This window comes from Mustelus asterias, chromosome 12 (assembly GCF_964213995.1).
Source record: "Mustelus asterias chromosome 12, sMusAst1.hap1.1, whole genome shotgun sequence".
In the NCBI taxonomy this organism is placed as follows: Eukaryota; Metazoa; Chordata; class Chondrichthyes; order Carcharhiniformes; family Triakidae; genus Mustelus; species Mustelus asterias.
Window position 1 is genome coordinate 56,223,403 of NC_135812.1, and position 23,909 is coordinate 56,247,311.

Genomic DNA, 23,909 nt, shown 5'->3' on the forward strand with positions numbered 1-23,909 from the left:
TTGCGTGTCAGTTAGTGTGCAGCGCTGTGTCTGTGTGTGTGAGATAGTGTGCGGGGCTGTGTGTGTGAGAGTTAGTGCGCGGGCGAGTATGTGTGTGCGTTAGTGTGCGGGGATCTGTGTGTGAGTAAGTGTGCAGGGATGTGTGTGTAAGTTAGTGCGCGGGGGTGTGCACGTGAGTTAGTGCGTGGGTGTGTGTGTGAGTTAATGTGCGGGTGTGTGTGTGTTAGTGGGTGGGGGGGTGTGTGTGAGTTGGTGTGCGGGGATGTGTGTGAGTAAGTGTGCAGGGATGTGTGTGTAAGTTAGTGCGCGGGGGTGTGTTAGTGGGTGGGGGGGTGTGTGTGAGATGGTGTGCGGGGATGTGTGAGTGTTAGTGTGCGGGGGATGTGTGAGTGTGTGTGTGCATGTATGTGAGTTAGTGTGCGAGGTTGTGTGTGTGCGTTAGTGTGCGGGCTGTGTGCATGTGTGAGAGTTAGTGTGCGGGGGTGTACGCATATGTGTGTGAGTTAGTGTGTGGGCTATGTGTGAGAGTTGGTGCGCGGGGTTGTGTTACTGTGTGTGTGAGAGTTAAAGTGCGGGGTGTGTGTGTGAGTTAGTGTGCAGGGGTGTGCATGTGAGTTAGTGTGCGGGGCTATGTGTGTGTGTGAGTTAGAGTGCGGGGTGTGTGTGAGAGTTAGTGTGCGGGGTGTGTGTGAGAGATAGTGTGCGGGGCTGTGTGTGTGAGATAGTGTGTGGGTGTGTGTGTGAGAGATAGTGTGCAGCGCTGTGTGTGTGAGATAGTGCGCGGGGCTGTCTGTGTGTGTGAGAGTTAGTGTGCAGGCGAGTATGTGTGTGCCTTAGTGTGCGGGGATCTGTGTGTGAGTAAGTGTGCGGGGATGTGTGTGTAAGTTAGTGCACGGGGGTGTGCACGTGAGTTAGTGCGTGTGTGTGTGTGTGAGTTAGTGTGTGGGGAGTGAGAGTGTGAGTTAGTGTGCGGGGGTGTGTGCGTGAGTTAGTGTGCGAGGTTGTGTGTGTGCGTTAGTGTGCGGGCTGTGTGCGTGTGTGAGATTTAGTGTGCGGGGGTGTACACGTGTGTGTCTGTGTGTGAGTTAGTGTGCGGGCTATGTGTGAACATAGAACATAGAACATAGAACATTACAGCGCAGAACAGGCCCTTCGGCCCACGATGTTGCACCGACCAGTTAAAAAAAAACTGTGACCCTCCAACCTAAACCAATTTCTTTTCGTCCATGAACCTATCTACGGATCTCTTAAACGCCCCCAAACTAGGCGCATTTACTACTGATGCTGGCAGGGCATTCCAATCCCTCACCACCCTCTGGGTAAAGAACCTACCCCTGACATCGGTTCTATAACTACCCCCCCTCAATTTAAAGCCATGCCCCCTCGTGCTGGATTTCTCCATCAGAGGAAAAAGGCTATCACTATCCACCCTATCTAAACCTCTAATCATCTTATATGTTTCAATAAGATCCCCTCTTAGCCGCCGCCTTTCCAGCGAAAACAATCCCAAATCCCTCAGCCTCTCCTCATAGGATCTCCCCTCCATACCAGGCAACATCCTGGTAAACCTCCTCTGCACCCTCTCCAAAGCCTCCACATCCTTCCTGTAATGTGGGGACCAGAACTGCACACAGTACTCCAAGTGCGGCCGCACCAGAGTTGTGTACAGTTGCAACATAACGCTACGACTCCTAAATTCAATCCCCCTACCAATAAACGCCAAGACACCATATGCCTTCTTAACAACCTTATCTACTTGATTCCCAACTTTCAGGGATCTATGCACACATACACCTAGATCCCTCTGCTCCTCCACACTATTCAAAGTCCTCCCGTTAGCCCTATACTCAACACATCTGTTATTCCTACCAAAGTGAATTACCTCACACTTCTCCGCATTAAACTCCATCCGCCACCTCTCGGCCCAACTTTGCAACCTGTCTAAGTCTTCCTGCAAACTACGACACCCTTCCTCACTGTCTACCACACCACCGACTTTGGTGTCATCAGCAAATTTGCTAATCCACCCAACTATACCCTCATCCAGATCATTAATAAATATTACAAACAGCAGTGGCCCCAAAACAGATCCCTGAGGTACACCACTTGTAACCGCACTCCATGATGAATATTTACTATCAACCACCACCCTCTGTTTCCTATCCGCTAGCCAATTCCTGATCCAATTTCCTAGATCACCCCCAATCCCATACATCTGCATTTTCTGCAGAAGCCTACCATGGTGAACCTTATCAAACGCCTTACTAAAATCCATATATACCACGTCCACTGCCTTGCCCCCATCCACCTCCTTGGTCACTTTCTCAAAAAACTCAATAAGGTTAGTAAGGCATGACCTACCTGCCACAAAACCATGCTGACTATCACCTATCAATTCATTACTCTCCAAATAACTATAAATCCTATCCCTTATAATTTTTTCCAACATCTTGCCGACAACAGAAGTGAGACTCACCGGTCTATAATTCCCGGGGAAGTCTCTGTTCCCCTTCTTAAACAATGGGACAACATTCGCTAACCTCCAATCTTCTGGTACTATACCAGAGGCCAACGACGACCTGAAGATCAGAGCCAGAGGCTCTGCAATCACTTCTCTTGCCTCCCAGAGAATCCTTGGATAAATCCCATCCGGACCAGGGGATTTATCTATTTTCAGACCCTCCAGAATATCCTGCACATCCTCCTTATCAACTGTAATACTGTCTATTCTACTCCCTTGCAACCCAGTGTCCTCCTCAGCTATATTCATGTCCCCTTGCGTGAACACCGAAGAGAAATATTGGTTCAATGCTTCACCAATCTCCTCCGGTTCCACACATAACTTCCCTCTGCCATCTATAACTGGCCCTAAACTTGCCCTAACCAACCTTCTGTTCTTGACATACCTATAGAACGCCTTAGGATTCTCTTTAACCCTATCCGCCAAAGTCTTCTCATGTCCCCTTTTAGCCCTTCTAAGCTCGCTCTTCAACTCCCTCTTAGCCAATCTAAAGCTTTCTAGTGCACTACCCGAGTGCTCACGTCTCATCCGAACATAAGCCTCCTGTGAGAATTGGTGCGCGGGGGTGTGTTACTGTGTGTGTGAGAGTGTTAATGTGCGGGGTGTGTGTGTGAGTTAGTGTGCGGGAGTGTGTCTGTGTGCATGCGAGTTAGTGTGCGGGGCTACGTGTGTGTGTGTGTGTGTGAGTTAGAGTGCAGCGGTGTGTGTGTGTGAGAATTAGTGTGCGGATGTGTGTGTGTGAGAGAGAGTTGTGTGGGGATGTGTGTGTGTGGCTCAGTGTGCAGGGGCGTGTGTGAGTTATTGTGCGGGGGGGTGTGTTTGAGTTAGTGTGCAGGTGTGTGAGTGAGTTAATGTTCGGCTGTGTGTGTGGGTGTGTGCGTGTGTGAGTTAGGGTGTGCGCATGTGTTAGTTTGCGGGGGTGTGTGAGTTTGTGTGCAGGGCTGTGTGGGTGTGTGAGTTAGTGTGCAGGGGTGTGTGTGTGCATTAGTGTGCGGGTGTGTGTTTTTGTGTGTGTGTGTGTGTGAGTTAGTGTGCGGGTGTGTGTGCGTGCGTTAGTGTGAGAGGGTGTGTGTGTGTGAGAGAGAGTTAGTGTGTGCGGGGGTGTGTGTGTGTGAGTTAGTGTGTGCGGGTGTGTGTGTGAGAGTTAGTGTGTGCGGGTGTGTGTGAGAGAGTTAGTGTGTGCATGTGTGTGTGTGTGAGTTAGTGTGTGGGGAGTGAGAGTGCAAGTTAGTATGCGGGCATGTGTGCGTGCGTTAGTGTGCGAGGATGTGTGTGTGTGTGTGAGAGTTAGTGTGTGTGGGTGTGTGTGAGAGTTAGTGTGTGGAGAGTGAGAGTGTGAGTTAGTGTGCGGGGGTGTGTGTGTGTGTGAGAGTTGTGTGTGTGGGTTAGTGTGCAGGGGTGTGTGTGTGTGAGTTATTGTGCGGGCCTGCATGTGTGAGTTAGAGTGCGGAGGTCTGTTTGTGTGTGTGAGAGTTAATGTGCAGGGGTGTGTGTGTGTGTGTGAGAGTTAGTGTGTGTGTGTGAGAGAGTTAGTGTGTGTGGGTGTGTGTGTGAGTTAGTGTGTGGGGAGTGAGAGTGAGAGTTAGTGTGCGGGGGTGTGTGTGTGTGTGTGTGAGTTGTGTGTGTGGGTTAGTGTGCAGGGGTGTGTGTGTGTGAGTTATTGTGCGGGCCTGCGTGTGTGAGTTAGAGTGCGGAGGTCTGTTTGTGCGTGTGAGAGTTAAGGTGCAGGGGTGTGTGTGTGTGTGAGTTAATGTTTGGTTGTGTGTGTGTGTATTTGCGTGTCAGTTAATGTGCAGGGATGTGTGTGTGTGTGTGAGAGTTAGTGTGCGGGGGTGTGTGTATGTTTGGGTCAGTGTGTATCGGTGCATGGGAGTTAGTGTGCAGGGCTGTGAGTGTGTGAGAGAGAGTTAGAGTGCGGGGGTGTGTGTTTGTGAGTTAGTGTGCGGGTATGTGTGCACGTGAGAGTTAGTAGGCGGGGGTGTACGCATGTGTGTGTCTGTGTGTGAGCTAGTGTGCGGGCTGTGTGTGAGAGTTAGTGTGCGGGGGTGTGTGCGAGGGTGTGTGTGAGAGAGTTAGTGTGTGCGGGGGGGGTGTGTGTGAGTTAGTGTGTGCGGGTGTGTGTGTGAGAGTTAGTGTGTGCGGGTGTGTGTGTGAGAGTTAGTGTGTGTGGGTGTGTGTGTGAGTTAGTGTGTGGGGAGTGAGAGTGTGAGTTAGTGTGCGGGGGTGTGTGCGTGCGTTAGTGTGCGAGGGTGTGTGTGTGTGAGAGAGAGTTAGTGTGTGCAGGGGTGTGTGTTTGAGTTAGTGTGTGCGTGTGTGAGAGTTAGTGTGTGCGGGTGTGTGTGTGAGTTAGTGTGTGTGTGTGTGAGAGTTAGTGTGTGTGGGTGTGTGTGTGTGAGTTAGTGTGTGGGGAGTGAGAGTGTGAGTTAGTGTGCGGGGGGGTGTGTGTGTGTGAGAGTTGTGTGTGTGGGTTAGTGTGCAGGGGTGTGTGTGTGTGAGTTATTGTGCGGGCCTGCGTGTGTGAGTTAGAGTGCGGAGGTCTGTTTGTGCGTGAGAGAGTTAATGTGCAGGGGTGTGTGTGTGTGAGTTAATGTTTGGTTGTGTGTGTGTGTATTTGCGTGTCAGTTAGTGTGCAGGGATGTGTGTGTGTGTGAGAGTTAGTGTGCGGGGGTGTGTGTATGTTTGGGTCAGTGTGTATCGGTGCATGTGAGTTAGTGTGCAGGGCTGTGAGTGTGTGAGAGAGAGTTAGAGTGCGGGGGCGTGTGTTTGTGAGTTAGTGTGCGGGTATGTGTGCACGTGAGAATTAGTGGGCGGGGGTGTATGCATGTGTGTGTCTGTGTGTGAGTTAGTGTGCGGGCTGTGTGTGAGAGTTAGTGTGCGGGGGCGTGTGGATGTTTGGGTCAGTGTGTATTGGTGCATGTGAGTTAGTGTGCAGGGCTGTGAGTGTGTGAGAGAGAGTTCGTGTGCGGGGGGGTGTGTTTGTGAGAGAGAGTTAGTGTGCGGGTATGTGTGCGCGTGTGAGTTAGTGTGCGGGTGTGTGTGTGAGTTAGTGTGCGGGTGTGTGTGTGAGTTAGTATGCGGGGGGTGTGTGTGAGTTAGTGTATGAGTGCGTGTGTGCGTGTGTGTTTGCGTGTGTGTGAGTTAGTGTGCGGAGGTGCGTGTGTGTGCGTTAGTGTGCGGAGGTGTGTTTGTGTGTTAGTGTACGGGTGTGTGTGTTAGTGTACAGGTGTGTGCAGGAGTATTTGTCTGTGTGAGTTAGTGTGCAGGGGTGTGTGTGTGAGTTGGTGCGCGAGAGTGTGTGTGTGTGCGTTAGTGTACGGGGGTATGAGAGAGTGTGTGAATTAGTGTTCGGGTGTGTGTATGTGACAGTTAGTGTGTGCGGGTGTGTGTGTGAGGTACTGTGCGGGGGTATGTGTGTGTGAGGTAGTGTGCGGGGGAGACTGTGTGTGTGTTATTGTGCAGGTGCATGTGTGTGAGTTTGTGTGCAGCGTTGTCTATGAGTGTGTGTGCTTGTGTGTGAGTTAGAGTGTGACGTTGTGTGTGTGTGTTAGTGTGCGGGTGTGTGTTCTTGTGTGTGTGAATGTGAGTTAGTGTGTGGGGGGTGTGGATGTCTGTGTGTGTGTATGTGTGTGTGTGTGTGAGTTAGTGTGCGAGTGTGTGTGTGTGTTACTGTGCAGGGGTGTGCGCGTGTGTGAATTAGTGTGCGGAGATGTGTGTGTGTGAGTTAGTGTGCGAGGTAGTGTGTGTGTGTGTGGGTCAGTGTGCAAGGGTGTGTGTGTGAGTTAATGTGCGGGGCTGTGCGTGTGTGTGAATTAGTGTGCGGAGATGTGTGTGTGTGTGAGTTAGTGTGCGCGGTAGTGTGTGTGTGTGTGGGTCAGTGTGCAGGGGTGTGTGTGTGAGTTAATGTTCGGTGGTGTGTGTGTGTGTGTGAGAGAGAGTTAGTGTGCGGGTGTGTGTGTGAGAGAGTTTAGTGTGCGGATGTGTGTGTGTGTTAGTGTGCAGGTGTGTGCGTGTGCGAGTTAATGTGCAGGGCTGTGTGTGTGTGTCAGTGTGGGGGGCTGTGAGTGTGTGTGAGTTACTGTGCGGGGGATGTGTGAGAGTTTGTGTGCAGGGTTGTCTATGAGTGTGTGTGCTTGTGTGTGAGTTAGAGTGTGAAGTTGTGTGTGTGTGTTAGTGTGCGGGTGTGTGTTCTTGTGTGTGTGAATGTGAGTTAGTGTGTGGGGGTTGTGGATGTCTGTGTGTGTGTATGTGTGTGAGTTAGTGTGCGAGTGTGTGTGTGTGTGTGTTACTGTGCGGGGGTGTGCGCGTGTGTGTGTGTGGGTCAGTGTGCAAGGGTGTGTGTGTGAGTTAATGTGTGGGGCTGTGTGTGTGCGTGAGTTAGAGTGCAGCGATGTGTGTGTGTGTGTGAGTTAGTGTGTGGGGGAGTGTGTGTGTGTGTGTGTGGGTCAGTGTGCAAGGGTGTGTGTGTGAGTTAATGTGTGGGGCTGTGTGTGTGCGTGAGTTAGAGTGCAACGATGTGTGTGTGTGAGTTAGTGTGTGGGGGAGTGTGTGTGTGAGTTAGTGTGCGGGTGTGTGAGTTAATGTGCGGGTGTGTGTGTGTGTGAGTTAGTGTGCGGAAGTGTGTGTGTGCGTATGTGTGTGTGTGTGTGTGAGAGTTGTGTGCGGGGATGTGTGTGTGTGTGGCACAGACTGCAGGGGCGTGTGAGTTATTGTGCGGGGGTGTATGTGTGTTAGTGTGCGGGTGTGTGTGTGTGTGAGAGAGTTAGTGTGCGGATGTCTGTATGTGAGTTAATGTTCGGTTGTGTGTGTGAGTTAGTGTACGGTGAAGTGTGTGTGCGTTAGCGTGCGGGGATCTGTGTATGAGTAAGTGTGCGGGGGTGTGTGTGTGAGTTAGAGTGCGGGGATGTGCGTGTGTGTGTGTGTGTTAATATGCGGGGGTGTGCGTGTGTTTGTGTGTGTGTGTGAGTTGGTGTGTGTGTGAGTTAGTGTGCAGGGGTGTGTGTGTGAGTTAATGTTCGGTGCTGTGTGTGTGTGTGTGAGAGAGTTAGTGTGCAGGGGTGTGTGTGTGAGTTAATGTTCGGTGGTGCGTGTGTGTGTGTGTGTGAGAGAGTTAGTGTGCGGGGGTGTGTGTGTGTGTGAGAGAGTTAGTGTGCGGGTGTGTGTGTGAGAGAGTTAGTGTGCGGATGTGTGTGTGTGTGTGTTAGTGTGTGTGTGTGTGTTAGTGTGCGGGTGTGTGCGTGTGCGAGTTAATGGGCAGGGCTCTGTGTGTGTGAGTTAGTGGGCGGGCGAGTGTGTGCGCGCGTTAGTGTGCGGGGATCTGTGTGTGAGTAAGTGTGCAGGGGTGTGTGTGAGTTAGTGTGCGGGGCTGTGTGTGTGTGTGAGAGTTAGTGTGCGGGTGAGTGTGTGTGCGTGTTAGTGTGCGGGGATCTGTGTGTGAGTAAGTGTGCAGGGGTGTGTGTGTGAGTTAGTGTGCGGATGTGTGTGTGAGTGAGTTTGTGTGTGGGGGTGTGCGCGTGAGTTAGTGTGTGAGTGTGCATGTGTGAGTTAGTGTGCGGGGGTGTATGTGTGTGCGTTAGTGTGCAGGGGTGTATGTGTGTGTGTTAGTGTGTGTGTGTGTTAGTGTGCGGGGCTGTGTGTTAGGGTGCGGGTGTGTGCAGGCGTATGTGTGTGTGTGTGTTCATGGGCAGGGGTGTGTGTGTGTGAGTTGGTGTGTGGGGGTATGTTTGTGTGTGCGTGTGAGTTAGTGTGCGGATGTGTGTGTGTGCAAGTTAGTGTGCGGTGGTGTGTGTGTGTGAGAGATAGTGTGCAGGACTGCGTGTGTGTGTGTGAGAGTTAGTGTGCGGGCGAGTGTGTGTGTTAGTGTGCGGGGATCTGTGTGTAAGTGTGCGGATGTGTGTGTGTACGTTAGTGTGCGGGTATGTGTGTGTGTGTGTGAACATAAGAACATAAGAAATAGGAGCAGGAGTAGGCCATCTAGCCCGTCGAGCCTGCCCCACCATTCAATAAGATCATGGCTGATCTGAAGTGGATCAGTTCCACTTACCCGCCTGATCCCTATAACCCCTAATTCCCTTACCGATCAGGAATCCATCTATCCGTGATTTAAACATATTCAACGAGGTAGCCTCCATCACTTCAGTGGGCAGAGAATTCCAGAGATTCACCACCCTCTGAGAGAAGAAGTTCCTCCTCAACTCTGTCCTAAACCGACCCCCCTTTATTTTGAGGCTGTGCCCTCGAGTTCTAGTTTCCTTTCTAAGTGGAAAGAATCTCTCCACCTCTACCCTATCCAGCCCCTTCATTATCTTATAGGTCTCTGTAAGATCCCCCCTCAGCCTTCTAAATTCCAACGAATACAAACTCAATCTCCTCAGTCTCTCCTCATAATCATCACCCCTCATCTCTGGTATCAACCTGGTGAACCTTCTCTGCACTCCCTCCAAGGCCAATATATCCTTCCGCAAATAAGGGGACCAATACTGCACACAGTATTCCAGCTGCGGCCTCACCAATGCCCTGTACAGATGCAGCAAGACATCTCTGCTTTTATATTCTATCCCTCTTGCGATATAGGCCAACATCCCATTTGCCTTCTTGATCACCTGTTGCATCTGCAGACTGGGTTTTTGCGTCTCATGCACAAGGATCCCCAGGTCCCTCTGCACAGCAGAATGTTGTAATTTCTTTCCATTTAGATAATAATCCAATTTGCTATTATTTCTTCCAAAGTGAATAACCTCGCATTTGTTAACATTATACTCCACCTGCCAGATCCTCGCCCACTCACTCAGCCTGTCCAAACCTGTGTGCATGTATGTGAGTTAGTGTGTGAGGTTGTGTGTGTGTGTGTGTGTTAGTGTGCAGGGTGGGTGCATGTGTGTGGGTTAGTGTGCGGGGGTGTACGTATGTGTGTGTTTGTGTGAGAGTTAGTGTGCAGGGTATGTGTGTGAGTTAGTGTGTGGGGTGTGAGAGAGTGTGTGGGTTAGTGTGCGGGGATGTGTGTGTGCTTGTATGTGAGTTAGTGTGCGAGGTTGTCTGTGTTAGTGTACGGGGGTGTACGCATGTGTGTGTCCGTGTGTGAGTTGGTGCGCAGGGGTGTGTTGTTGTGTGTGTGTGAGAGTTAGTGTGCGGGGTGTGTGTGTGTGTGAGAGTTAGTGTGCGGGGGTGTGTGTGGGTCACTGTGCGGGGGTGTGTGTGTGAGTTATTGTGCGGGGTGTGTGTGTGTGAGTTAATGTGCGAGGGAGTGTGTGTGTGAGTTAGTGTGCGTGTGTGTGTGTGTTAGTCTGCAGGTGTGTGTGCGTGTTAGTCTGCTGGGGTGTGTGTGTGTCTGAGTTAGTGTGCGGTGTGTGTGTGTGTCAGTTAGTGTGCGGGTGTGTGTGTGGGTTAGTGTGCGGGGATGTGTGTGTGTGTCAATTAGTGTGCGGGTGTGTGTGTGTGAATTAGTGTGTGGGGATGTGTGTGACAGAGTTATTGTGTGAGGGTGTGTGTGTGTGTGAATTAGTGTGCAGGGGAATGTATGTGTGTGTGTGTGAGTTAGTGTGTGGGGGGGTATGTGTGTGTGTGTTAATGTGCGGGTGTGTGTGTGTGAGTTAGTGTACGGGGGTATGTGTGTGTGTGTTAGTGTGTGGGTGTGTGCGTATGTGTTAGTGTGTGGTTTGTGTGTGTGTGTGAGAGTTAGTGTGCGGGGGTGTGTGTGGGTCACTGTGCTGGGGTGTGTGTGTGTGAGTTAATGTGCGAGGGAGTTAGTGTGCGTGTGTGTGTGTGTGTTAGTCTGCAGGTATGTGTGCGTGTTAGTGTGCTGGGGTGTGTGTGTGTCTGAGTTAGTGTGCGGTGTGTGTGTGTGTCAGTTAGTGTGCGGGTGTGTGTGTGTGGGTTAGTGTGCGGGGATGTGTGTGTGTGTGTGAGTTAGTGTGCGGGTGTGTGTGTGAATTAGTGTGTGGGGATGTGTGTGACAGAGTTACTGTGTGAGGGTGTGTGTGTGTGAATTAGTGTGCAGGGGAATGTATGTGTGTGTGTGTGAGTTAGTGTGTGGGGGGGTATGTGTGTGTGTGTTAATGTGCGGGTGTGTGTGTGTGAGTTAGTGTACGGGGGTATGTGTGTGTGTGTTAGTGTGTGGGTGTGTGCGTATGTGTTAGTGTGTGGTTTGTGTGTGTGTGTGAGAGTTAGTGTGCGGGTGTGTGTGGGGGTCACTGTGCTGGGGTGTGTGAGAGAGTTATTGTGCGGGGGGTGTGTGTGAGAGTTAGTGTGCAGGGGTGTGTGCGTGAGTTAATGTGTGGGGGGGTTTGTGCATGTGAGTTAGTGTGTGGGGGTGTGTATGAGTTAGTGTGCAGGAGTGTGTCTGTGAGTTAGTGTGCGGGGATGTATGTGTGTGTGTGTGTGTGAGTTATTGTGCGGGCCTGTGTGTGTGAGTTAGAGTACGGGGATGTGTTTGTGCGTGTGTGAGTGTGCAGGGGTGTGTGTGTGAGTTAATGTTCGGTTGTGTGTGTGTATGTTTGTGTGTCAGTTAGTGTGCAAGTGTGTGTCTTAGGTAATGTTTGGTGGTGTGTGTGTGAGAGTTAGTGTGCGGGTGAGTGTGTGTGTGTGAGAGAGTGTGCGGGGGTGTGTGTATCTGTGGATCAGTGCACAGGGGTGTGTGTGTGAGTTAATGTGCAAGGCTGTGTGTGTGAGTTAGTGTGCAGGGGAGTGTGTGTGTGAGTTAGTGTGCGGGGGAGTGTGTGTGAGAGTTAGTGTGCTGGGGTGTGTGTGTGTGAGTTAATGTTCGGTTGTGTGTGTGTGTGAGTTAGTCTGCGGTTTGTGTGTGTTTGAGAGAGTTAGTGTGCTGGGGTGTGTGTGTGTGAGTTAATGTTCGGTTGTGTGTGTGTGTGAGTTAGTCTGCGGTTTGTGTGTGTGAGAGAGTTAGTGTGCGGGGGGGGTGTGTGGGTCACTGTGCTGGGGTGTGTGTGAGAGCTATTGTGCGGGGTGTGTGTGAGTTAGTGTGCGGGGTGTGTGTGTGTGTGAGTTAGTGTGCGGGGGCATGTGTGTGTGTGAGTTCGTGTGCGGGGGTATGTGTGTGTGTGAGTTAATGTTCGGTTGTGTGTGTGTGAGTTAGTCTGCGGTTTGTGTGTGTGTGAGAGTTAGTGTGTGGGGGGGTGTGTGGGTCACTGTGCTGGGGTGTGTGTGAGAGTTTTGTGCGGGGTGTGTGTGAGTTAGTGTGCGGGGTGTGTGTGTGTGAGTTAGTGTGCGGGTGCGTGTGTGTGAATGTGAGTGTGTGCGTGAGTTAGTATGCCGGGTGTGTTTCTGTGTGTGTGTGTGTGTGTTAGTGTGCTGGGGTGTGTGTGTGTCGGTGTGAGTTAGTGCGCGGGGGTGTGTGTGTGTGAGTTAATGTGTGGGGGTGCGTGTGTGTCTGAGTTAGTGTGCGGGGCGTGTGTGTGTCAGTTAGTGTGCGGGTGTGTGTGTGTCAGTTAGTGTGCGGGGATGTGTGTGTGCGTGTGTGTGTCAGTTAGTGTGCGGGTGTGTGTGTGTGAATTAGTGTGCGGGGATGTGTGTGTGTGAGAGTTACAGTGCAGGGGTGTGTGTGTGTGAATTAGTGTGCAGGGGAATGTATGTGTGTGTATGAGTTAGTGTGTGGGGGTGTGTTAATATGCGGGTGTGTGTGTGTGAGTTAGTGTGCGGGGATGTGTGTGTGCGTGGCAGTTAGTGTGCGGGTGTGTGTGTGTGAATTAGTGTGCCGGGATGTGTGTGAGAGAGTTACTGATCGGGGGGTGTGTGTGTGTGTGAATTAGTGTGCAGGGGAATGCATGTGTGTGTGTGAGTTAGTGTGTGGGGGTGTGAGACTTAGTGTGGCAGTGTGGGTGTGTGTGTTAATGTGCGAGTGTGTGTGTGTGAATGTTCGGTTGTGTGTGTGGATGTGCGTGTGTGAGTTAGTGTGCAGGAGTGTGTGTGAGTTATTATGCGGGGCTGTGTGTGTGAGTTAGTGTCAGGGGTGTGTGTGTGAGTTAGTGTGCAGGTGTGTGTGTGTGTTAGTGTGTGGGTGTGTGTTTGTGTGTGTGTGTGTTAGTGTGCGTGTGTGTGTGTTCCTGTGCGGGGTTGTGTGTGTGGGGCTCAGTGTGCAGAGGTGTGTGTGTGTGTGCTTTATTTTGCGGAGTGTGTGTGAGAGTTGGTGTGCTGGTGTGTGTGTGTGAGTTAGTGTGCGTGTGAGAGTTAGTGTGCAGGTGTGTGTATAAGCTAGTGTGCGGGGATGTGCGTGTGTGTTAGTGTGCGGGGGTGAGTGTGTGTGTGTGAGTTAGTGTTCCAGGGTGTGTGTGGGTTAGTGTGCAGGGGTGTGTGTGTGAGTTAGTGTGCGGGGGTATGTGTTTGTGAGTTAGTGTGTGAGCTAGTGCGAGGGGTTATGTGTGTGTGTGAGTTAGTGTGCAGGGGTGTGTGTGAGAGTTGGTGTGCGGGGGTGTGTGTGCGAGTTGGTGTGTGGGGTGTGTGTGTGTGAGTTAGTGTGCAGGGGTGTGTGTGAGAGTTGGTGTGCGGGGGTGTGTGTGCGAGTTGGTGTGTGGGGTGTGTGTGTGTGTGAGTTAGTGTGCGGGGATATGTGCGTGAGTTGGTGTGCGGGGGTGTGTGTGTGTTTGTATGACTTAGCGTACAGGGGTGTGTGTGTGTTAGTGTGCGGGGGTATATGTGTGTGAGTTAGTGTTCCAAGGTGTGTGTGTGTGTGAGTTAGTGTGCGGGGGTATGTGTGTGTACGTTAGTGTGTGAGTTAGTGTGCAGTGATTTGTGTGTGTCCGTGTGCGAGTTAGTGTGCGCTTCTGTGTGTGGGAGTTAGTGTGCCGGGGAGTGTGTGTGTGACTTAGTGTGCAGGGGTGCGTGTGTGTTAGTGCAGTGGTGTGTGTATGTGTGTGTTAGTGCGGGGTGTGTGTGTGTAAGTATGCGGGGTGTGTGTGTGTGTTAGTGCGGGGGTGTGTGTGTGTGTGTGAGTATATGTACAGTGGTGTGTGCCTGTATGAGAGTTAGTGTGCGGAGATGTGTGTGTATGTAAGTGTGCAGGGGTGTGTGAGTTAGTGTGTGTGAATGAGTGAGCGAGTTGCCGGTGTAGGAGTGTATTTGAGAGAATGTGTGATCATGCTATTGAGTGAGTGTATTTGAATCATAGAATCCTACAGAGCAGAAGGAGGCCATTTGGCCCATCAAGTCTGCACCGACCACAATCCCACCCATGCCCTATCCCTATGTATTTACCCTAGCTTGTCCCCCTGACATGTAGGGGCAATTTAGCATGGCCAATCCACCTAACCCGCACATCTTTGGAGTGTGGGAGGAAACCGGAGCACCCGGAGGAAACCCACGCAGACACGGGAAGAATATGCAAACTGACCCAAGCTGGGAATCGAACTCGGATCCCTGGTGCTGTGAGGCAGCAGTGCTAACCGCTGTGCCACTCTGATTCTCAGTGTTTTTTTAAAGTTTAAAGTTTATTTATTAGTGTCACAAGTAGGCTTACATTAACACAGCAATGAAGTTACTGTGAAAATCCCTAGTCGCCACACTCCAGCACCTGTTCGGGTTCACGGAGGGTTAATTTAGCATGGCCAATGCACCTAACCAGCGCGTCTTTTGACTGGCTTTTTGAGCGGTTGTGTTTTAGTGAGTGTGTGACTGTATTGAAGAGAGTGAATGTGTTTGTGAATGACTGCATTTATGTTTGAGTGCAAGCGTATTTGAGTCTGTTTTTGCGAGTGAGGGTAGTGTTTGAGTATGTGTGAGTGAGAGTAAGTAAGTGTGTGTGAGTGTGTGTGTGTGTTTATGAATGAGTGAGCGTGAGCGAGCGAGAGAGTGAGCGAGAGAGTGAGTAAAAGTGAGTGTTCATGAGTGTGTTTGTGAGTGAGTGTGTTTGTGAGTGAGTGTGTTTGTGAGTGACAGAGTGAGTGTGTTTGTGAGTGACAGAGTGAGTGTGTTTGTGAGTGACAGAGTGTGTTTGTGAGTGACAGAGTGAGTGACAGAGAGAGTGACAGAGAGAGTGACAGAGAGAGTGACAGAGAGAGTGACAGAGAGAGTGACAGAGAGAGTGACAGAGAGAGTGACAGAGAGAGTGACAGAGTCAGTGACAGAGTCAGTGAGTGTGAGAATGAGTGTGTGTGTGTTTATGAGTGAGTGAGTGTTTATGAGTGAGAGTGTTTATGAGTGAGTGAGAGAGTGAGTGTGAGTGAGTTTATGAGTGTGTGAGTTTATGAGTGAGTTTAAGAACATAAGAAATAGGAGCAGGAGTAGGACATCTAGCCCCTCGAGCCTGCCCTGCCATTCAATAAGATCATGGCTGAACTGAAGTGGATCAGTTCCACTTACCCGCCTGATCCCCATAACCCCTAATTCCCTTACCGATCAGGAATCCATCTATCCGTGATTTAAACTTATTCAACGAGGTAGCCTCCACCACTTCAGTGGGCAGAGAATTCCAGAGATTCACCACCCTCTGAGAGAAGAAGTTCCTCCTCAACTCTGTCCTAAACTGACCCCCCTTTATTTTGAGGCTGTGCCCTCTAGTTCTAGCTTCCTTTCTAAGTGGAAAGAATCTCTCCACCTCTACCCTATCCAGACCCTTCATTATCTTATAGGTCTCTATAAGATTCCCCCCTCAGCCTTCTAAATTCCAACGAGTACAAACCCAATCTGCTCAGTCTCTCCTCATAATCAACACCCCTCATCTCTGGTATCAACCTGGTGAACCTTCTCTGCACTCCCTCCAAGGCCAATATATCCTTCCGCAAATAAGGGGACCAATACTGCACACAGTATTCCAGCTGCGGCCTCACCAATGCCCTGTACAGATCCCCATACAGATCTTGCATGCAGCAAGACATCTCTGCTTTTATATTCTATCCCCCTTGCGATATAGGCCAACATCCCATTTGCCGCCTTGATCACCTGTTGCACCTGCAGACTGGGTTTTTGCGTCTCATGCACAAGGACCCCCAGGTCCCTTTGCACAGTAGCATGTTGTAATTTTTTTCCATTTAGATAATAATCCAATTTGCTATTATTTCCTCCAAAGTGAATAACCTCGCATTTGTCAACGTTATACTCCATCTGCCAGATCCTCCCTCGCCCACTCACTCAGCCTGTCCAAATCTCTCTGCAGACCTTCTATGCCCTCCACACGATTCACTTTTCCACTTATCTTTGTGTCGTCTGCAAACTTTGTGACCCTACACTCAATCCCCTCCTCCAGATTGTCTATATAAATGGTAAATAGTTAAGGCCCCAGTACCGATCCCTGCGGCACGCCACTAGTTACCATCTGCCAACCAGAAAAGCACCCATTTATTCCGACTCTCTGCTTCCTGTCGGATAGCCAATCCCCAATCCACGCTAACACCCTACCCCCAACTCCGTGAGACCCAATCTTCTTCAGCCAGCTTTTGTGAGGCACCTTATTAAACGCCTTTTGGAAATCGAAAAACACCGCATCCACCGGTTCCCCTCCGTCAACCGCACTAGTCACATCTTCATAAAAATCCAACAAGTTCATCAAGCACGACTTTCCCCTCATGAATCCATGCTGCGTCTGCTTAATCGAACCACTCTTATCCAGATGGCCTGCTATTTCTTCTTTAATGATGGATTCCAGCATTTTCCCAACTGCAGACGTTAAGCTAACCGGCCTGTAGTTACCCACCCGCCTTTTGTCTATTTCCTTTTTTAAACAGCGGCGTAACATTAGCCGTTTTCCAATCTGCCGGCACTACCCCAGAATCCAACGAATTTTGATAAATAACCACTAACGCATCCGCTATTACCTCTGACATTTCTTTCAGTACCCTGGGATGCATTCCATCCGGGCCCGGGGACTTGTCCACCTTCAGTCCCGTTAGTCGACCAAGCACTGCCTCCCTGGTAACATTAATTGTATTGAGTACCTCTCCTCCTACCAACCTTCTATCATTAATATTCAGTAAACTATTGAGTGAGTTTATCAGTGAATGAGTTTGAGTGAGTGAGTGTTCGAGTCAGTGAGTGCGTTTCTGAGTGAGTGCGTTTCTGAGTGAGTGTGTGCTTCTGAGTGAGTGTGCTTCTGAGTGAGTGTGCTTCTGAGTGAGTGTGCTTCTGAGTGAGTGAGTGTGCTTCTGAGTGAGTGAGTGTGCTTCTGAGTGAGTGAGTGTGCTTCTGAGTGAGTGAGTGTGCTTCTGAGTGAGTGAGTGTGCTTCTGAGTGAGTGAGTGTGTTTATGAGTGAGTGAGTGTGTTTATGAGTGAGTGAGTGTGTTTATGAGTGAGTGAGTGTGTTTATGAGTGAGTGAGTGTGTTTATGAGTGAGTGAGTGTTTATGAGTGAGTGTGTTTATGAGTGAGTGAGTGTGTTTATGAGTGAGTGAGTGTGTTTATGAGTGAGTGTGTTTATGAGTGAGTGAGTGTGTTTATGAGTGAGTGAGTGTGTTTATGAGTGAGTGAGTGTGTTTATGAGTGAGTGAGTGTGTTTATGAGTGAGTGAGTGTGTTTATGAGTGAGTGAGTGTGTTTATGAGTGAGTGAGTGTGTTTATGAGTGAGTGAGTGTGTTTATGAGTGAGTGAGTGTGTTTATGAGTGAGTGAGTGTGTTTATGAGTGAGTGAGTGTGTTTATGAGTGAGTGAGTGTGTTTATGCGTGAGTGTGTTTATGCGTGAGTGTGTTTATGCGTGAGTGTGTTTATGCGTGAGTGTGTTTATGCGTGAGTGTGTTTATGCGTGAGTGTGTTTATGCGTGAGTGTGTTTATGCGTGAGTGTGTTTATGAGTGAGTGAGTTTATGAGTGAGTGAGTTTATGAGTGAGTGAGTTTATGAGTGAGTGAGTTTATGAGTGAGTGTGTTTATGAGCGACTGGGTTTATGAGCGAGTGTGTTTATGAGTGAGTGTGTTTATGAGCGAGTCTGTTTATGAGCGAGTGTGTTTATGAGTGGGTGTGTTTATGAGTGAGTGTGTTTATGAGTGAGTGAGTCTGTTTATGAGCGAGTGTGTTTATGAGCGAGTGGGTTTATGAGTGAGTGAGTCTGTTTATGAGCGAGTCTGTTTATGAGCGAGTCTGTTTATGAGCGAGTCTGTTTATGAGTGGGTGTGTTTATGAGTGAGTGAGTCTGTTTATGAGTGAGTGAGTTTATGAGTGAGTGAGTTTATGAGTGAGTGTGTTTATGAGCGAGTGGGTTTATGAGCGAGTGTGTTTATGAGTGAGTCTGTTTATGAGTGAGTGTGTTTACGAGTGAGTCTGTTTATGAGCGAGTGTGTTTATGAGCGAGTGTGTTTATGAGCGAGTGTGTTTATGAGTGAGTGAGTCTGTTTATGAGTGAGTGTGTTTACGAGTGAGTCTGTTTATGAGCGAGTGTGTTTATGAGCGAGTGTGTTTATGAGTGAGTCTGTTTATGAGTGAGTATGTTTACGAGTGAGTCTCTTTATGAGTGAGTGTGTTTATGAGCGAGTGGGTTTATGAGCGAGTGTGTTTATGAGTGAGTGAGTCTGTTTATGAGTGAGTGTGTTTATGAGCGAGTGGGTTTATGAGCGAGTGTGTTTATGAGTGAGTGTGTTTACGAGTGAGTGTGTTTACGAGTGAGTCTGTTTATGAGTGAGTCTGTTTATGAGCGAGTGTGTTTATGAGCGAGTGGGTTTATGAGTGAGTGGGTTTATTAGTGAGTGTGTTTATGAGTGAGTGTGTTTATGAGTGAGTGTGTTTATGAGTGAGTGAGTCTGTTTATGAGCGAGTGTGTTTATGAGCGAGTGTGTTTATGAGCGAGTGGGTTTATGAGCGAGTGGGTTTATGAGCGGGTCTGTTTATGAGCGAGTGTGTTTATGAGCGAGTGTGTTTATGAGCGAGTCTGTTTATGAGCGAGTCTGTTTATGAGCGAGTCTGTTTATGAGTGAGTGTGTTTATGAGGGAGTGAGTTTATGAGTGAGTGAGTCTGTTTATGAGTGAGTGTGTTTATGAGCGAGTGTGTTTATGAGCGAGTGGGTTTATGAGGGCGTGAGTTTATGAGTGAGTGAGTCTGTTTATGAGTGAGTGTGTTTATGAGCGAGTGTGTTTATGAGCGAGTGGGTTTATGAGGGAGTGAGTTTATGAGTGAGTGAGTGTGTTTATGAGTGAGTGAGTTTATGAGTGAGTGAGTCTGTTTATGAGTGAGTGTGTTTATGAGCGAGTGTGTTTATGAGCGAGTGGGTTTATGAGCGAGTGGGTTTATGAGCGAGTGGGTTTATGAGCGGGTCTGTTTATGAGCGAGTGTGTTTATGAGCGAGTGGGTTTATGAGCGAGTGGGTTTATGAGCGAGTCTGTTTATGAGCGAGTCTGTTTATGAGCGAGTCTGTTTATGAGCGAGTGGGTTTATGAGCGAGTGAGTTTATGAGTGAGTGTGTTTATGAGCGAGTCTGTTTATGAGCGAGTCTGTTTATGAGTGAGTGTGTTTATGAGTGAGTGAGTTTATGAGGGAGTGAGTTTATGAGTGAGTGAGTCTGTTTATGAGTGAGTGGGTTTATGAGCGAGTGGGTTTATGAGTGAGTGTGTTTATGAGCGAGTGTGTTTATGAGCGAGTGGGTTTATGAGCGAGTGGGTTTATGAGTGAGTGTGTTTATGAGCGAGTGGGTTTATGAGCGAGTGGGTTTATGAGCGAGTGGGTTTATGAGCGGGTCTGTTTATGAGCGAGTGGGTTTATGAGCGGGTCTGTTTATGAGCGAGTGGGTTTATGAGCGAGTGGGTTTATGAGCGAGTGGGTTTATGAGCGAGTGGGTTTATGAGCGAGTGGGTTTATGAGCGGGTCTGTTTATGAGCGAGTGGGTTTATGAGCGAGTGGGTTTATGAGCGAGTGTGTTTATGAGCGGGTCTGTTTATGAGCGAGTGAGTTTATGAGCGGGTCTGTTTATGAGCGAGTGGGTTTATGAGCGAGTGTGTTTATGAGCGAGTGTGTTTATGAGCGAGTGGGTTTATGAGCGGGTCTGTTTATGAGCGAGTGTGTTTATGAGCGAGTGTGTTTATGAGCGAGTGGGTTTATGAGCGGGTCTGTTTATTAGCGAGTGTGTTTATGAGCGAGTGTGTTTATGAGCGAGTGAGTTTATGAGCGGGTCTGTTTATGAGCGAGTGGGTTTATGAGCGGGTCTGTTTATGAGCGAGTGGGTTTATGAGCGAGTGGGTTTATGAGCGGGTCTGTTTATGAGCGAGTGGGTTTATGAGCGAGTGGGTTTATGAGCGGGTCTGTTTATGAGCGAGTGGGTTTATGAGCGAGTGGGTTTATGAGCGGGTCTGTTTATGAGCGAGTGGGTTTATGAGCGGGTCTGTTTATGAGCGAGTGGGTTTATGAGCGGGTCTGTTTATGAGCGAGTGGGTTTATGAGCGGGTCTGTTTATGAGCGAGTGGGTTTATGAGCGAGTGGGTTTATGAGCGGGTCTGTTTATGAGCGAGTGGGTTTATGAGCGGGTCTGTTTATGAGCGAGTGGGTTTATGAGCGGGTCTGTTTATGAGCGAGTGGGTTTATGAGCGAGTGGGTTTATGAGCGGGTCTGTTTATGTGCGAGTGGGTTTATGAGCGAGTCTGTTTATGAGCGAGTGGGTTTATGAGCGAGTCTGTTTATGAGCGAGTGTGTTTATGAGCGAGTCTGTTTATGAGCGAGTGAGTTTATGAGTGAGTCTGTTTATGAGCGAGTGGGTTTATGAGCGAGTGGGTTTATGAGCGGGTCTGTTTATGAGCGAGTGGGTTTATGGGCGAGTCTGTTTATGAGCGAGTGTGTTTATGAGCGAGTCTGTTTATGAGCGAGTCTGTTTATGAGCGAGTGTGTTTATGAGTGTGTGTGTTTATGAGCGAGTCTGTTTATGAGCGAGTGTGTTTATGAGTGAGTCTGTTTATGAGCGAGTCTGTTTATGAGCGAGTCTGTTTATGAGTGAGTGTGTTTATGAGTGAGTGAGTTTATGAGCGAGTGGGTTTATGAGCGAGTGGGTTTATGAGTGAGTGTGTTTATGAGCGAGTGGGTTTATGAGCGAGTGGGTTTATGAGCGAGTGGGTTTATGAGCGGGTCTGTTTATGAGCGAGTGGGTTTATGAGCGGGTCTGTTTATGAGCGAGTGGGTTTATGAGCGAGTGGGTTTATGAGCGAGTGGGTTTATGAGCGAGTGGGTTTATGAGCGAGTGGGTTTATGAGCGGGTCTGTTTATGAGCGAGTGGGTTTATGAGCGAGTGGGTTTATGAGCGAGTGTGTTTATGAGCGGGTCTGTTTATGAGCGAGTGAGTTTATGAGCGGGTCTGTTTATGAGCGAGTGGGTTTATGAGCGAGTGTGTTTATGAGCGAGTGTGTTTATGAGCGAGTGGGTTTATGAGCGGGTCTGTTTATGAGCGAGTGTGTTTATGAGCGAGTGTGTTTATGAGCGAGTGGGTTTATGAGCGGGTCTGTTTATTAGCGAGTGTGTTTATGAGCGAGTGTGTTTATGAGCGAGTGAGTTTATGAGCGGGTCTGTTTATGAGCGAGTGGGTTTATGAGCGGGTCTGTTTATGAGCGAGTGGGTTTATGAGCGAGTGGGTTTATGAGCGGGTCTGTTTATGAGCGAGTGGGTTTATGAGCGAGTGGGTTTATGAGCGGGTCTGTTTATGAGCGAGTGGGTTTATGAGCGAGTGGGTTTATGAGCGGGTCTGTTTATGAGCGAGTGGGTTTATGAGCGGGTCTGTTTATGAGCGAGTGGGTTTATGAGCGGGTCTGTTTATGAGCGAGTGGGTTTATGAGCGGGTCTGTTTATGAGCGAGTGGGTTTATGAGCGAGTGGGTTTATGAGCGGGTCTGTTTATGAGCGAGTGGGTTTATGAGCGGGTCTGTTTATGAGCGAGTGGGTTTATGAGCGGGTCTGTTTATGAGCGAGTGGGTTTATGAGCGAGTGGGTTTATGAGCGGGTCTGTTTATGTGCGAGTGGGTTTATGAGCGAGTCTGTTTATGAGCGAGTGGGTTTATGAGCGAGTCTGTTTATGAGCGAGTGTGTTTATGAGCGAGTCTGTTTATGAGCGAGTGAGTTTATGAGTGAGTCTGTTTATGAGCGAGTGGGTTTATGAGCGAGTGGGTTTATGAGCGGGTCTGTTTATGAGCGAGTGGGTTTATGGGCGAGTCTGTTTATGAGCGAGTGTGTTTATGAGCGAGTCTGTTTATGAGCGAGTCTGTTTATGAGCGAGTGTGTTTATGAGTGTGTGTGTTTATGAGCGAGTCTGTTTATGAGCGAGTGTGTTTATGAGTGAGTCTGTTTATGAGCGAGTCTGTTTATGAGCGAGTCTGTTTATGAGTGAGTGTGTTTATGAGTGAGTGAGTTTATGAGGGAGTGAGTTTATGAGTGAGTGAGTCTGTTTATGAGTGAGTGTGTTTATGAGCGAGTGTGTTTATGAGCGAGTGGGTTTATGAGCGAGTGGGTTTATGAGCGGGTCTGTTTATGAGCGAGTGTGTTTATGAGCGAGTCTGTTTATGAGCGAGTGGGTTTATGAGCGAGTGGGTTTATGAGCGAGTGTGTTTATGAGCGAGTGTGTTTATGAGCGAGTCTGTTTAGGAGCGAGTGGGTTTATGAGCGAGTGTGTTTATGAGCGAGTGGGTTTATGAGCGAGTGGGTTTATGAGCGAGTGGGTTTATGAGCGAGTGGGTTTATGAGCGAGTCTGTTTATGAGCGAGTGGGTTTATGAGCGAGTGGGTTTATGAGCGAGTGGGTTTATGAGCGAGTGGGTTTATGAGCGAGTGAGTTTTTGAGCGAGTGAGTTTTTGAGCGAGTGAGTTTATGAGCGAGTGAGTTTATGAGCGAGTGAGTTTATGAGCGAGTGTGTTTATGAGCGAGTGTGTTTATGAGTGAGTGAGTTTATGAGTGAGTGTGTTTATGAGTGAGTGAGTTTATGAGGGAGTGAGTTTATGAGGGAGTGAGTTTGAGGGAGTGAGTTTATGAGGGAGTGAGTTTATGACTAAGTGTGTTTATGAGTGAGTTTATGAGGGAGTGAGTCTGTTTATGAGTGAGTGAGTTTATGAGTGAGTGAGTTTGTGAGTGAGTTTATGAGTGAGTGAGTTTATGAGTGAGTGAGTTTATGAGTGAGTTTATGAGTGAGTGTGTTTATGAGTGAGTGTGTTTATGAGTGAGTGAGTTTATGAGTGAGTGTGTTTATGAGTGTGTGTTTATGAGGGAGTGAGTTTATGAGGGAGTGAGTTTATGAGGGAGTGAGTTTATGAGGGAGTGAGTTTATGAGTGAGTGAGTTTATGAGGGAGTGAGTCTGTTTATGAGTGAGTTTATGAGTGAGTGAGTTTATGAGTGAGTGTGTTTATGAGTGAGTGTGTTTATGGGTGAGTGAGTTTATGAGTGAGTGTGTTTATGAGTGAGTGAGTTTATGAGTGAGTGAGTTTATGAGGGAGTGAGTTTATGAGGGAGTGAGTTTATGACTAAGTGTGTTTATGAGTGAGTGAGTTTATGAGTGAGTTTGTGAGTGAGTTTGTTAGTGAGTTTGTGAGTGAGCGCGTTTATGAGTGAATGAGTGAGTTTATGAGTGAATGAGTGAGTTTATGAGTGAGAGTTTGAGTGAGTGTGTTTATAAGTGAGTGTGTTTATAACTGAGTGAGTGTGTTTATGAGTGAGTTTATAGTGTGTGTGTTTGAGTGAGTTTATGAGGGAGTGAGTTTATGTGTTTGTGAAGGAGAGGGAGTGTGGGATTGAGGGAGTGAGTGTGTTTCTGAGTGGGTTTATGAGGGAGTGAGTTTATGAGGGAGGGAATGAGTTTGAGGGAGTGAGTTTATGTGTTTGTGAAGGAGAGGGAGTGTGGGATTGAGGGAGTGAGTGTTTCTGAGTGAGTTTATGAGGGAGTGAGTTTATGAGGGAGTGAGTTTATGAGGGAGGGAATGAGTTTGAGGGAGTGAGTTTATAAGGGAGAGGGAGTGTGGGATTCAGGGAGTGAGTGGCCGCACAGAGGGTGTTGGCTGTGATGTCTCCGGCAGTCGAATTGCCGGAGCCAGGGCCTGGTGCTATCCTATCCCTGTGAGGGCCGAGTGGAGCCGCTTACCTGGGGCAGTTGCTGGTGCTCCGGAGCACCGGGAGGGGCATCGCTGGCAGCCGCGGCTCGGCCTCTGGTTCCCAGCGACAATCCCCAGCCCCGCAGCGCTTCCTCCTCGTCATTTCCTCAGAGCGTGGAACCATCCCGCGCTCTCCCTCTGCTGCCGGACTGACTCTCCGTGTGTCTGACAGGAACCCCCGCTCCCGGCAATACAACCACCCCCCTCTCCCGGCAATACAGATACCCTCTCCCGGCAATACACCTACCCCCCTCCCGGCAATACAGACACCCCCTCCCGGCAATACACCTACCCCCCCTCCCGGCAATACAGACACCCTCTCCCGGCAATACACCCACCCCCCCCCCTCCCGGCAATACACCCACCCCCCCCCCCCCCTCCCGGCAATACACCCACCCCCCCCCCCCCCTCCCGGCAATAC

General features: G+C 49.2%; 1 protein-coding gene across 4 annotated transcripts in view; it reads right to left on the reverse strand.

Annotated features, from left to right (window-relative positions):
- mif4gdb (MIF4G domain containing b) overlaps positions 1–23,680 on the reverse strand; it is a 63,402-nt gene extending 39,722 nt beyond the window's left edge. For 2 of the 4 annotated variants that reach the window (XM_078225260.1, XM_078225257.1), the window contains exon 1: positions 23,479–23,680. The gene's annotated coding sequence lies outside the window, so the exon portion shown is untranslated. The remainder of the gene's footprint in view (positions 1–23,478) is intronic. The other 2 variants (XM_078225259.1, XM_078225258.1) reach the window with 1 other exon arrangement.
- Positions 23,681–23,909: the final 229 nt, after the last annotated feature.